Consider the following 12,867-nt stretch of genomic DNA (forward strand, 5'->3'; position numbering starts at 1 on the left):
CCACCTCCTGGGTTCAGGCAATTCTCCTGCCTCAGCCTCCTGAGTAGCTAGGATTAGAGGCACGTGCCACCATGTCCAGCTAATTTTTTTTGTATTTTTAGTAGAGACGGGGTTTCACTATGTTGACCAGGATAGTCTCGATCTCTTGACCTCGTGATCCGCCCACCTCGGCCTCCCAAAGTGCTGGGATTACAGGCGTGAGCCACCGCTCCCGGCCCCATGCTCAGTCTTTATTTCTCGCTCTCTCTTTTTTTTTTTTTTTTTCTTTTTAACACAGGGTCTCGCTCTGTCGCCCTGGCTGGAGTGCACTGGCACAATCTCAGCTCACTGCAGCCTCTGCCTCCTGGGTTCTGGTGATTTTCTTGCCTTAGCTTCCCGAATAGCTGGGACTACAGGTGCGTGCCGCCACACCTGGCTAATGTATTTCTCTTATTATGAGTACTATTGAACATCTTTCATGGGCCTAAGAGGTACTTCTTTTCCCATGGATTGTCTGTTATAGTCATTGTTCATTTTCCTTTTGTGTTTTTGGCCTTGTTTATATTAATTTTTTGTTAACAGCTTTATTAAGATACAGGCCACATACTGAAAATTCACCTATATGAAATGTACAATTCAGTGGTTTTAATATATTTACAGGGCTGTGCAACTGTCACCACAATCTAATTTTAGAACATTTTGTCTCCCTGTCAAAAGAAACCCAGTACCCATTAGCAATCACTCCCCCCATACATATACCATACACCTCCATGCCCCCGAGCAAACACCCCACACCGAAGCAACCACTAATCTACTCTCTGTCTCCAGAGTTTTGCCTATTCTGAACATTTCATATAAATGGAATTATACGATATGTGGTCATTTGTGGCTGGGTTCTTTCACTTCACATAATGGCTTCATGGGTCATCTGGGCAGGCATGGTGGCTCACACCTGTAATCCTAGTAATTTGGGAGGTCGAGGTGGGCTTATTACCTGAGGTCAGGAGTTAACAGCCTGGGCAACACGGTGAAAACTCCGTCTCTACTAAAATGCAAAAAATTAGCCAGGCTTGGCAGCATGCAACTGTAGTCCCAGCTACTCGGGAGGCTGAGGCAGGAGAATTGCTTGAACCCAGGAGGTTGCAGTGAACTGAGATTGAGCCACTGCACTCCAACCTAGGCAACAGAGTAAGACTCCATCTCCAAAAAAAAACAAAAACAAAAAAACAGGTTCATCTATGTTGTACCACGTATCAGCACTTCATTCCTTTTTGACTGTTGCATGATGTACCATTGCATGGATATGCCATACAGACCTGTCTATATGTCAAGGAAATTCAACCTGTGTCTGTGGTATGAACTGCAAATATTTTTCACAGATTGTCATATACCTTTTATATTATTTACGGTTTTTTTCCCCGTGCAAGATTTTGTATCACACTCAGAAAGTCTTTCCTACTCCAGAACCACTACAATGCCTTCAAAATGACTCTTCTATGTTCCTTTCTAAAGATTTTACAATTTGTTTTTTTTCTTCCAGTCACATCTTTTATCTGGCTGGAATTTATTTCAGTGTAAGGTAAAAGGTGGGAATCTAAACTTATTTTTTACAGATACCTACCCAGTTGTTCCAATAACATTTAAATAATCCCTACTGATTTGAAATGCCACATTTGTACTGTATTTACTAAATTTCTGCATGTGTTAGGGTGCATTTCTGGAATTCCTATTCTTTCACAGTTACTCATCTATCCATGGACCAGTACCATAGTGTAAAGATCTATAATGCTTAACTTTTTATAATAGAAAATGTCAAATATGCAAAAAATGGGAGGAAATAGTACAATAAGCCTCTATGTACATATAACTCAGCTTTAACAATCACCGACTGGGCGTGGTGGCTCATGCCTGTCATCTCAGCACTTTGGGCCAAGGTGGGTGGATCACCTGAGGTCAGGAGTTCGAGACCAGCCTGGCCAACATGGTGAAATCCATCTCTACTAAAAATACAAAATTAGCTGGGTGTAGTGGCACATGCTTGTAATCCTAGCTACTTGGGAGGCTGAGACAGGAGAATCACTTAAACCCAGGAGGTGGAGGTTGCAGTAAGCCAAGCATGCCTCTGCACTCCAGCCTGGGCAACAGAGCGAGAATCTGTCTCAAAACAAAACAAAACAAAACAATAAAAAAACACCAATCATCAACTTTCTGCCATTCCTGTCTTCCTGTCTTCTAAGGGTTTTTTCCCACCTCTCTCTTTTCTTTTTCTTTCTTTCTTTCTTTCTTTTTTTTTCCCCCCCCCCCAGAGATGGGTTTTTGCCACGTTGCCCAGGCTAGTCTGGAACTCCTGGACTCGAGCAATCTTCCCACCTCCTAAAGTACTAGGATTACAGACATGAGCTACTGTGCCTGGCCTAGAAGATTTTAAACCAAGTAATTTCACCCATAATCAGTTCACTCTGTAACACCTAAGGACTTGTTTTTTTTCCCATGTAATCATGATACCTCTTATCACAACTGTGGTAGGAAGAATCACGGCCTCCCAAAAATGGCCATGCCCTAATTCCCCAAGCCTGGGAATAAGTTGCCTAAAGTGACAAAAGGGACTTTGCAGATATAGATCTTAAGATGGGCAGAGTATTCTAGATAACCCAGGTAGTGCCAGTGTGATCACAAAGGTCCTGTGAAGGCAAGAGGGTGAGAGTCAGAGATGTGACTATAGAAGCAACTCCTGGACTCAAGTGATCCTCCTGCCTCCGCCTCCCAAAGTGTTAGGATTACAGGCCACCGTGCCTGGCCAAAAATATCTTTTTACAGTTCATTTTTTCACAGTTTGTATTACTTTAAATGTAATTTTTAGGGTCAGTGTGTTTTTTTATTATCAGGTTTAAGCTGGTTCATAAAAATTGAATCCAAATAAATAAATACATGGAGTTGACTGGCTCACAGTCATTTGCTATTGACCTGAGCAAGTCACCTTGTTTCTGTGCCTGGGTTTTCTACTCCGAAAAGCAAGGGGTTGGATAAGAAGTTATCCCAGGGGCAACCCATGCCTGGGTTTCATGAGATCTGGGAATACCCTGAAACTATGCAAAGGAGGAAAGTGTTCTTAATCTGTCTGTGCTCAGAATTTTCTGGATGCCCAGCCCCAGACTACTGGAGTTGATGGTCTGTGTCAGTAGGGTGTTAAATACAGGGCTAGGACCAGGCACGGTGGCTCACGCCTGTAATCCCAATATTTTGGGAGGCCGAGGCGGGTGATCATGAGGTCAGGAGATTGAGATCATCCTGGCCAACATGGTGAAGCCCCATTTCTACTAAAATACAAAAAAAAAAAAAATTAGTCGGGCGTGGTTGTGCAGGCCTGTAGTCCCAGCTACTTGGGACGCTGAGGCAGGGAATTGCTTGAACCCAGGTGGCAGAGGTTGCAGTGAGCTGAGATGACTCCACTGTACTCCAGTCTGGCAACAGAGCAAGACTCTCTCAAAAAAAAAAAAAAAATACAGGGCCAGGTGTGGTGGCTCGTGCCTATAATCCTAGCACTTTTCAAGGCCAAAGAATGAGGATCATTTGAACTCAGGAGTTCAAGACCAGCCTGGGCAACAGAGCAAGACCCTGTTTCTCTCTCTTTTTTTTTTTAAGTAACACATCTTTTAAAAATTAAAAAAAAAAAAAGAGAAGGGTGTTAAATACAAGAACTTAGACTTCCCTAGGGTGAAGGCCATGTCCAAGGAGGCTGGTATCAATTTAGACATATAACTGAGTCCTCAGGAGAAACAGCACATTAGAAAGGAAAATGTACCTGAGATGCACCTACTCAATTTAGCCACTGTCATGGTCACCGTCTCTGAGCAAGGGCACTGAGCTGGATGCCAGACCAGCAGGGTGCCAGACTGAGAAATGAAATGCAGGATGCATATCTAATTTGAATTTTAGATAAATAATGAATCATTTTTTACTCTAAGCATAACTGTAATAGATTTGTTGCCTGACACTCCTGTCAAATCAATACACCCACACACAGGGTTGCAACAGGGAAAAAGGTTTCATACAGGGCCAACTGAATGAGAAGACAAGAGGGAAACCTCAAATCTTTCTCCACAAGGAGTTAGGGACTAGGGTTTTTGTTTGTTTGTTTGTTTGTTTGTTTGTTTTGGTGTTTGCTTGTTTGTTTTTGAGGCAGGGTCTTCTCTGTTACCCAGGCTGGAGTGCAGTGGTACAAAAATGGCTCACTGGAGCTCGACATCCTGGGCTCAAACAATCCTCTGCTTAAGCCTCCCATACAGCTAGTATCACAGGCACGTGCCCATGCCTGGCTAAATTTTTTTATTTTTTTATAGAGACAGGGTCTTACTTTGTTGCCTTGACTGATCTCCTGGGCTCAAGCAATTCTCCCACCTTGACCTCCCAAAGTGCTAGGATTTCAGGTGTAAGCCACCTCGCCTGACCTGGGGCTAGGGTTTTTAAGGGTTTTGGAAAGGCCTGAAGTGTGGAGATCATTGATTAGGCAAAGAGTACATGAAGTCATGGGACAAGGAGTTGAAGAAACTATTCTTTTGTTACTTTCATTCATCTTTGAGGGTCTTCAAACTGGTTGGCATCAGCTGTTTCACTGGAATTCAGGGATCTGATAAACATCTTAAGCAATTCTTTTTTTTTTTTTTTTTTTTTTTTGAGATGGAGTTTCGCTCTTGTTACCCAGGCTGGAGTGCAATGGTGCAATCTCGGCTCATCGCAACCTCCGCCTCCTGTCTCAGCCTCCTGAGTAGCTGGGATTGGGATTACAGGCACGCACCACCATGACCAGCTGATTTTTGTGTGTGTGTGTGTGTGTGTATTTTTAGTAAAGATGGGGTTTCACCACGTTGACCAGGATGGTCTCGATCTCTTGACCTCATGATCCACCCGCCTTGGCCTCCCAAAGTGCTGGGGTTACAGGCATGAGCCACCACGCCTGGCCGAAGCAATTCTTAAACAAAAGCGTTATGATTCTTTTATTTTCTTTTCTTTTTTGAGACAGGGTCTCACTATGTTGCCCAGGCTGGAGTGCAGTAACACAATCATGACTCACTGCAGCCTCAACCTCCCCAGCCTCAGGTGATCCTCCCACCTTAGCCTCATAAGTAGCTGGGACTACAGGCACAAATCCACCACACCTGGCTAATTTTTGTAGAGACAGGGTTTTGCCATGTTGACCAGGCTGGTCACTGAGTTTAAACAATCCACATGACTCAGCCTCCCAAAGTGCTGGGATTACAGGCCCAGCCAAGCCTTATGATTCTAAGATCATAAGGGGATGCAAATGGTCAGTATCTAGTGCTATGTGACTTTCTGTTACAAGGAAATGGGTAAAAGTGCAGCCTCATTAATGCTTAATTACAACTGTATTTCTTTTTTTTTTTTTTTTTTTTTGAGACGGAGTTTCGCTCTTGTTACCCAGGCTGGAGTGCAATGGCACGATCTCGGCTCACCGCAACCTCCGCCTCCTGGGTTCAGGCAATTCTCCTGCCTCAGCCTCCTGAGTAGCTGAGATCACAGGCATGCACCACCATGCCCAGCTAATTTTTTGTATTTTAAGTAGAGACGGGGTTTCACCGTGTTGACCAGGATGATCTCAATCTCCTGACCTCGTGATCCACCCGCCTCAGCCTCCCAAAGTGCTGGGATTACAGGCTTGAGCCACCGCGCCCGGCTACAACTGTATTTCTGTCCAGAATGTTTGTTAACCTTGTGAGGACAGCTTCACTAGGGACATATTCATACTACAAAGTGGCTCATTGCTTATCTGAAATCAGATTTAACTGGGAGTCTGTTTTATCTGAATCCGATTTGATCTTGCTCCTAGAGGACCAAGCTTCCAGAAGCCAATGACCACTTCAAGATTAGTGATCAGGGCTGGGCGTGGTGGCTCACACCTGTAATCCCAGCACTTTGGGAGGCCAAGGCGGGTGGATCACCTGAGGTCAGGGGTTTGAGACCAGCCTGGCCAACATGGTGAAACTGTGTCTCTACTAAAAATACAAAAGTTAGCCTGGTGTGGTGGCGGGCATCTATAATCCCAGCTACTCAGGAGGCTGAGGCAGGAGAATCGCTTGAACCTGGGAGGCGGAGGTTGCAGTGAGCTGAGATCGTGCCACTGCACTCCAGCCTGGGTAACTGAGTGAGACCTTGTCTCAAAAAAAAAAAAAAAAAAAGAAGATTAGTGATTAGCACTGATGGGAATGAGAGGTGGGAGCGGGAAGGTGGGTAGAGACCAAACAAGATGATAAGAAAGGAAAGAGAGGCCAGGTGTGGTGGCTCATGCCTGTAATCCCAGCACTTTGAGAGGCCAAGGAGAGCAAATCAATTGAGATAAGGCGTTTGAGACCAGCCTGGCCAGCATGATGAAACCCTGTCTCTACTATAAATCCAAAAATCAGACAGGCTTTGTTTTGTGGTGCATACCTGTAATCCCAGCTAGTTGGGAGGCTGAGACAGGAGAATTGCTTGAACCCAGAAAGTGGAGGTTGCAGTGAGTTGAGATCGCACCAGTGTATTCCAGCCTGGGTGACAGAGCAAGACTCCATCTCAAAAAAAAAAAAAGAATTTAAAAAAGAAAGAAAAATAGAGAAGGTTTGTGAATGACCTTAGGAGGGCCTGCAGCTAGAAGGAACAAATGAGTTATAATCTGATCATCTCTGGTCACCATAGAAACCAGCTATAAATTCAGCCAGAATGAGCTGATGAGCTCCAATATCCACGCCTCTCTGCCAGTGTAGACAGTCCACACTCCCTTCCCCCAAGACCTACTCTTGTCAGACCTGCTTCCAGGTGAGGACCTACCCGAGTCCTCTGCCTCCCAAGCCCCTTGTATCTCTTTCTAGCCACAGCTTCAGGCAGCTGCCCATCAATACTGACCCTGCTGGGAGAGACAGGCAGCAAGACACCCAGTCCTTGCCCAGGAGGAAGTCACATTCTAGCCAGGGAGTAGACTACACCAGAGGGAAACCACCCAAGGATACGCAGCGAAAGCTTGTTTAAAGACAAAAACAAAAGCAGGTCTGACCTGGCTTGTCTGCCCACATCTTTCTGTCCTTTCCAGGGTAAAGCAACTCTCTCTTAATCCAGAATGTAATTACGCTGATGGGGAAATGTTCAGTCTTTCAGACAAGCCACAGGCTGGCAGTAAGCACTGAATACAAATGCAGGGTTTGCAGTGACTGGAAATTAGAGGCTGCTTGCAGGTAGCATGCAGATGTGTTCAAAATGTCCCCGACTTTGGGAGAAAAGGCTGGAAGTCTGGATCAAACTCATATGCAAACCATGAGGAGTGCTTTTGAAGGCACAGCAGGCTGAGGGCTTTCTCCATACCTCCTATTAGGTGGACTCTGGTCTTACAGCAGCTGTAGTAATTCTCCCCCAGGGACTGGCACTGCACTTCCACATCTGTCCTCTGTCTACACAAGCTATGAATGTCATTCCCATTTTACAGATAGGAAAGTGCAGCTCAGTGACCCAAACATGGTCACTTTGCTTAAAGTGGCAAACCCAGCCAGAAGCCCTCCTCTGACTTTTTCCTAGTTAGGGACAACTTGCATAGGCATCCTTGCTTGTCTGAAGATTCTGCGTTCTTAGGGATTCAGGAAGAAACTCCTATGTCCCACCACGCCATCCACACTTGAGGATTCTGTGACAGAGGCACCCTTAACAGTAAAATCCCTTCCCTTGCTAGAAATTTGTTGAATTCATGGCTGGATGTGGTGGCTCACGCCTGTAATCCCAGCACTTTAGGAGGCCGAGGCAGGCAGGTCACCTGAGGTGGGCAGTTCGAGACCAGCCTGACCAACATGGAGAAACTCATCTCCACTAAAAATTTAAAAAAAAAATTAGTCAGGTGTGTTGGCACATGCCTGTAATCTCAGCTACTTGGAAGGCTAAGGCAGGAGAATTGCTTGAGCCGGGTGGCAGAGGTTGTGGTGGGCCAAGATTGGGTCACTACACTCCAGCCTTGGCAACAAAAGCGAAACTCCGTCTAAAAAAAAAAAAAAGAAATTTGCTGAATTCCATCCCTTTCATGATCTGTAACTTTATATAAGCTGTTGTCTTTTATCAGCTTTAACAAATCAAATTGAGCAATTAGGAGACAATTGTTCTTCTGACAGCTGACCTCACTGGAGAAGGCAGGCTGGCTGAACTTTCACTTTCTAAAGACTCAGAAAAGGAAGGAGAAACCTGTCCCACCTCACCCTAGCCCTTGTCTTCTTTGATTGCAGGCCACAGCCAACAACTGGCTTCTCTGGGCTGTGACCTCAGGGATACCAGGAATGCAGAAGGGTGGTGATCCAGGCCAAGTGTTAACATTTGTGCTGGTTTACAGATATATTTTACCCAGGAAATCAGGGTTTCCAAAAATATTAGGCAAATTTTTATCCAATGTACAGATTAAGTTCTCTCCCTGAAGTCCATCAAATAATAATCTGATGTGTGAAAATAAGTAATTCAAAGTTTAAGCTGTTGGAACTTTAAAATATATTGAGCCTTAAGGGAATGTGATTGTGAGGCGTGGGTCACGTGACAGGCAGCTGTAACCTAGGGAGCTATAACCTCTATTTCTCTGATTAGATTAGCTTCTTTCTTTGCCTACATTGTTTTGTAAAATATAAATGACTAAAAGGTGACAAGGAAGACCCCTTTGCTTCACTATTGATCTTCATTACAGATTAACTTTTTGGGTGTGGAGGGGACAGAGTCTCACTCTGTTGCCCAGGATGGAGTGCAATGGCTCAATCTCAGCTCGCTGCAACCTCCGCCTCCTGAGTTCAAGCAATTCTCTGCCTCAGCCTCCGATGTAACTGGGATTACAGGCGCCTGCCACCATGCCTGGCTAATTTTTTTTTTTTTTTTTTTTTTTTTTGAGACGGAGTTTCGCTCTTGTTACCCAGGCTGGAGTGCAATGGCACGATCTCGGCTCACCGCAACCTCCGCCTCCTGGGTTCAGGCAATTCTCCTGCCTCAGCCTCCTGAGTAGCTGGGATTACAGGCACATGCCACCATGCCCAGCTAATTTTTTGTATTTTTAGTAGAGACGGGGTTTCACCATGTTGACCAGGATGGTCTCGATCTCTCGACCTCGTGATCCACCCGCCTCGGCCTCCCAAAGTGCTGGGATTACAGGCTTGAGCCACCGCGCCCGGCTTTTTTTGTATTTTTAATAGAGACAGGGTTTCACCATCTTGGCCAGGCTGGTCTTGAATTCCTGACCTCATGATCCACCTGTGATCCCAAAGTGCTGGGATTACAGGTATGAGCCACCACGCCTGGCCACTGCAGATCAACTTTCTATACAAAGACTTCATGACTATCACGTTGTCTAAGATGGGATGTTAAATACACTCTTCTAAATTGGAAAGGAAATAAAAACAAGTTGTAAAGAAAAGAAAACAAGCTGTATAGAAAAGAAAAACCAATTGTTGCAACTCATAAACAAGCCTGTCATAGAAAACAGTATAATCCTACTAAATGTCTTTGCTTACTGCCTATATAATCAAAACCTTAACTTTTCTGTTTTTCTCCAAGACTTCCAGGATGTGAAAGACCTTAACTTTGAATTTTAAAGTGCTGGCCCCATTTCTCTGGAGTCTGTTTCCCAGGAGGCTACTCCCAGCTTTTCACTTTCTTTATAAACTCTTTAAAATTGAATTCTGATCTTTTTTTTTTTTTTATTTCAGGTGGATAGATAGATTTTTCAAAGCCTATGCATGCCCATATTCACCCTGATTCTGTTACCGGAAAGGGGTCCCAATCAAGACCCCAAGAAAGGGGTCTTGGATCTCAAGCAAGACACAAGAATTCAAGGTGAATCCAGAGTAAAGTGAACGCCAGTTTATTAAGAAAGTAAAAGAATAAAAGAATGGCTACTCCATAGGCACAGCAGTGACATGGCTGCTCAGCTGAGTATACTTGTAGTTATTTCTTAATTATATGCTAAACAAGGGGTGGATTATTCATAAATTTTCCAGGAAAGGGGTAGGGATTTCCTGGAACTGAGGGTTCCTCCCCCTTTTTGACCATAGGTCATTTTTGCTGCCATCTTGGTTTTTGTGGGTTTTGGCCGGCTTCTTGACTGCATCCTGTTTTATCAGCAAGGTCTAGCAAGGTCTTTGTGACCTGTATCTCATGCCAGCCTCCTGTCTCATCCTGTAACTAAGAGTGCTTAACCTCCTGGGAATGCAGCCCAGTAGGTCTCAGTCTTATTTTACCCAGCCCCTATTCAGGATAGAGTCACTCTGGTTCAAATGCCTCTGACCATTCCTCTCTATTTTTCTCAGAATTCCTGTCCCTTGAGGCCATGATACCTTAGCCTGGGCTCACTACTAACTGAGGGCTCTAATGTCTATTCTAGTTTTCTCCCCTAAAGCCCATTCTAGCCAGGTGGCAGAGACCTGGAGCCTCACTGTGGGTCACACCCCAGTGTAAGGGCTCATCAGCCGCCCCGTGGTGTCCACGTGGTTGCCTCTGGCTGGGATGACCCTGCCTTCCCCACCTGGAGAAATCCTGCTCCTCCTCCTTCAAGTCCCTACTCAGGTTCCCTCTGAATGCCAGTTCCACAGAGCTATTATGAAGACCGAGGCCAGAGAGGTCAAGCTCCAGGCACAGGCCTGACACAGATGGGGCACCTGGTCCAGGACAGCTCCGATTGTCACTGTTGTCCCCTCCTTGCCCACTCCCTTAGGTAATCCATCCCTCCCTCAACCCCCCCTCTGCCTCTTATACATTCTCACCTTGCTGTATGGTTAATGCAGGGCTGACCCCTCTCCTCCACTGAATCTCAAATTCCTTGAGGACAGTGACCTTGTCTTGCTTCCATCTTCCTTAGGACCCCATATCTGGCTCTAGGCCTTACACTTAGTGGGCTCCATGTGTATTTGCCAATAAATTCTGTCTCCTGGATCCACAGACAGCAGTTTGACAAATGGTCAGAACACTGTGATAAATCAAAATTCATCATATAATGTGGCTGTAGACACAGACAGAGACTGTGCTGCTAGTGACATCATGTCGGTCTGGTCTTAATGATCGTTAGTTATGTTTACCTCAGGATGTTCCCTTGGCCTGGACACATGGGGAAATGGTCCAGAGCCTCACCAACTGAGTCACTGTGGCCTATAGGAATGCCCTCTGATACGGATGGGTATCTGCCACTGTGGGCTGCCCCAATCTGCCCCTTGGGCTTTATTTTATTCATTCTAAGTCTCACTAAACATTTTTTTTTTTTTTTGGAGACAGAGTTTCACTCTTGTTGCCCCTTGGGCTTTATTTTATTCATTCTAAGTCTCACTAAACATTTTTTTTTTTTTTTTTTTTTGGAGACAGAGTTTCACTCTTGTTGCCCAGGGTGGAGTGCAATGGCTCGATCTCGGCTCACCACTACCTCAGCCTCCCGGGTTTTCAGCGATTCTCCTGCCTCAGCCTCTTGAGTAGCTGGGATTACAGGCATACACCACCACACCTGGCTAATTTTTGTATTTTTAGTAGAGATGGGGTTTCTCCATGTTGGTCAGGCTGGTCTTGAATTCCCGACCTCAGATGATCCGCTTGCCTCAGCTTCCCAAAGTGCCCAGTGCTGGTTTTTCTCACTGCTCATTATACGCTATTTATAATGCATTAGCATGCTAAAAGACACTCCCACCAGCGCCGCAGCAGTTTACAGATCCCATGGCAACATCTGGAAGCTAACCTATATGGTCTAAAATGGGGAAGAACCCCCTTCCCAGAAAACTCATGAATAATCCACCCCTTCTTTGGCAAATAATCAAGAAATATCCATAAAAATAGCCAACCAGCTGCCCTCAGGGCTGCTCTGCCAATGGAGTAGCTATTCTTTATCCTTTACTTTCTTTTTTTTTCTTTTCCTCTTTGAGATGGAGTCTCTCTCTGTCGCCCAGGCTGGAGTGCAATGGCGCAATCTTGACTCACTGTAACCTCCGCCTCCCAAGTTTAAGCAATTCTTCACCTCAGCCACCCGAGTAACGGATTACAGGCGCGTGCCAGCATGCCTGGCTACTTTTTTGTATTTTTTAGTAGAGCTGGGGTTTCACCATCTTGGCCAGGCTGGTCTGGAACTCCTGGCCTCGTGATCCATCTGCCTCAGCCCCCCAAAGTGCTGGGATTATAGGCGTGAGCCACTGAGCCCGGCCTATCCTTTACTTTCTTAACAAACTTCCTTTTACTTTATGGATTTCCCCCAACTTCTTTCTCATGCCAGGTCCAAGAACCCTCACTTGGGGTCTGGATCAGGACCCCTCTCTGGGAACAAAAGGGTCTCGCCTCTGGCATGACAGGGCATGGGTGCAGACGAGAGCACTGGGGAAGGTATATAGGAGCAGTTTTTGTTTTGTTTTTTTTTTTTTTTTTCTTTAAGACAGGGTCTCACTTTGTCATCCAGGCTGGAGTGCAGTGGCACGATCTCAGTTCATTGCAACCTTTGCCTCCAGGGCTCAAGTGATCCTCCTGCTTAGCCTCCTGAGTAGCTAGGACTACAGGTACTTGTTGTGACACTTGGCTAATTTTTGCAATTTTAGTAGAAGTTTTGCCATGTTGTCCAGGCTTGTTTGGAAATCCTGAGCTCAAGCCATCTGCCCACTTTGGCCTCCCAAAGTGCTAGGATTACAGGTGTGAACCCCCACAACCGGCCGAGAGTAGGAATTTAAAAGCCAGAAATCCCTGAAGATTAAGCTTTGATTTGTTTTATCTCGCCCAAATCCCTCATCTAAGAGGTCTAGAGAGTCATGCCCAACAAACCATAAATTCTCATCAGATAGGTTTTATTCAACCCTATATATCATGACTTACTTTCCAATCTGACTCTGGCATAATATTACGTGACAAAGTAGGAAGTTTTACCCCAAA

Source organism: Saimiri boliviensis, chromosome 1, assembly GCF_048565385.1.
Source record: "Saimiri boliviensis isolate mSaiBol1 chromosome 1, mSaiBol1.pri, whole genome shotgun sequence".
In the NCBI taxonomy this organism is placed as follows: Eukaryota; Metazoa; Chordata; class Mammalia; order Primates; family Cebidae; genus Saimiri; species Saimiri boliviensis.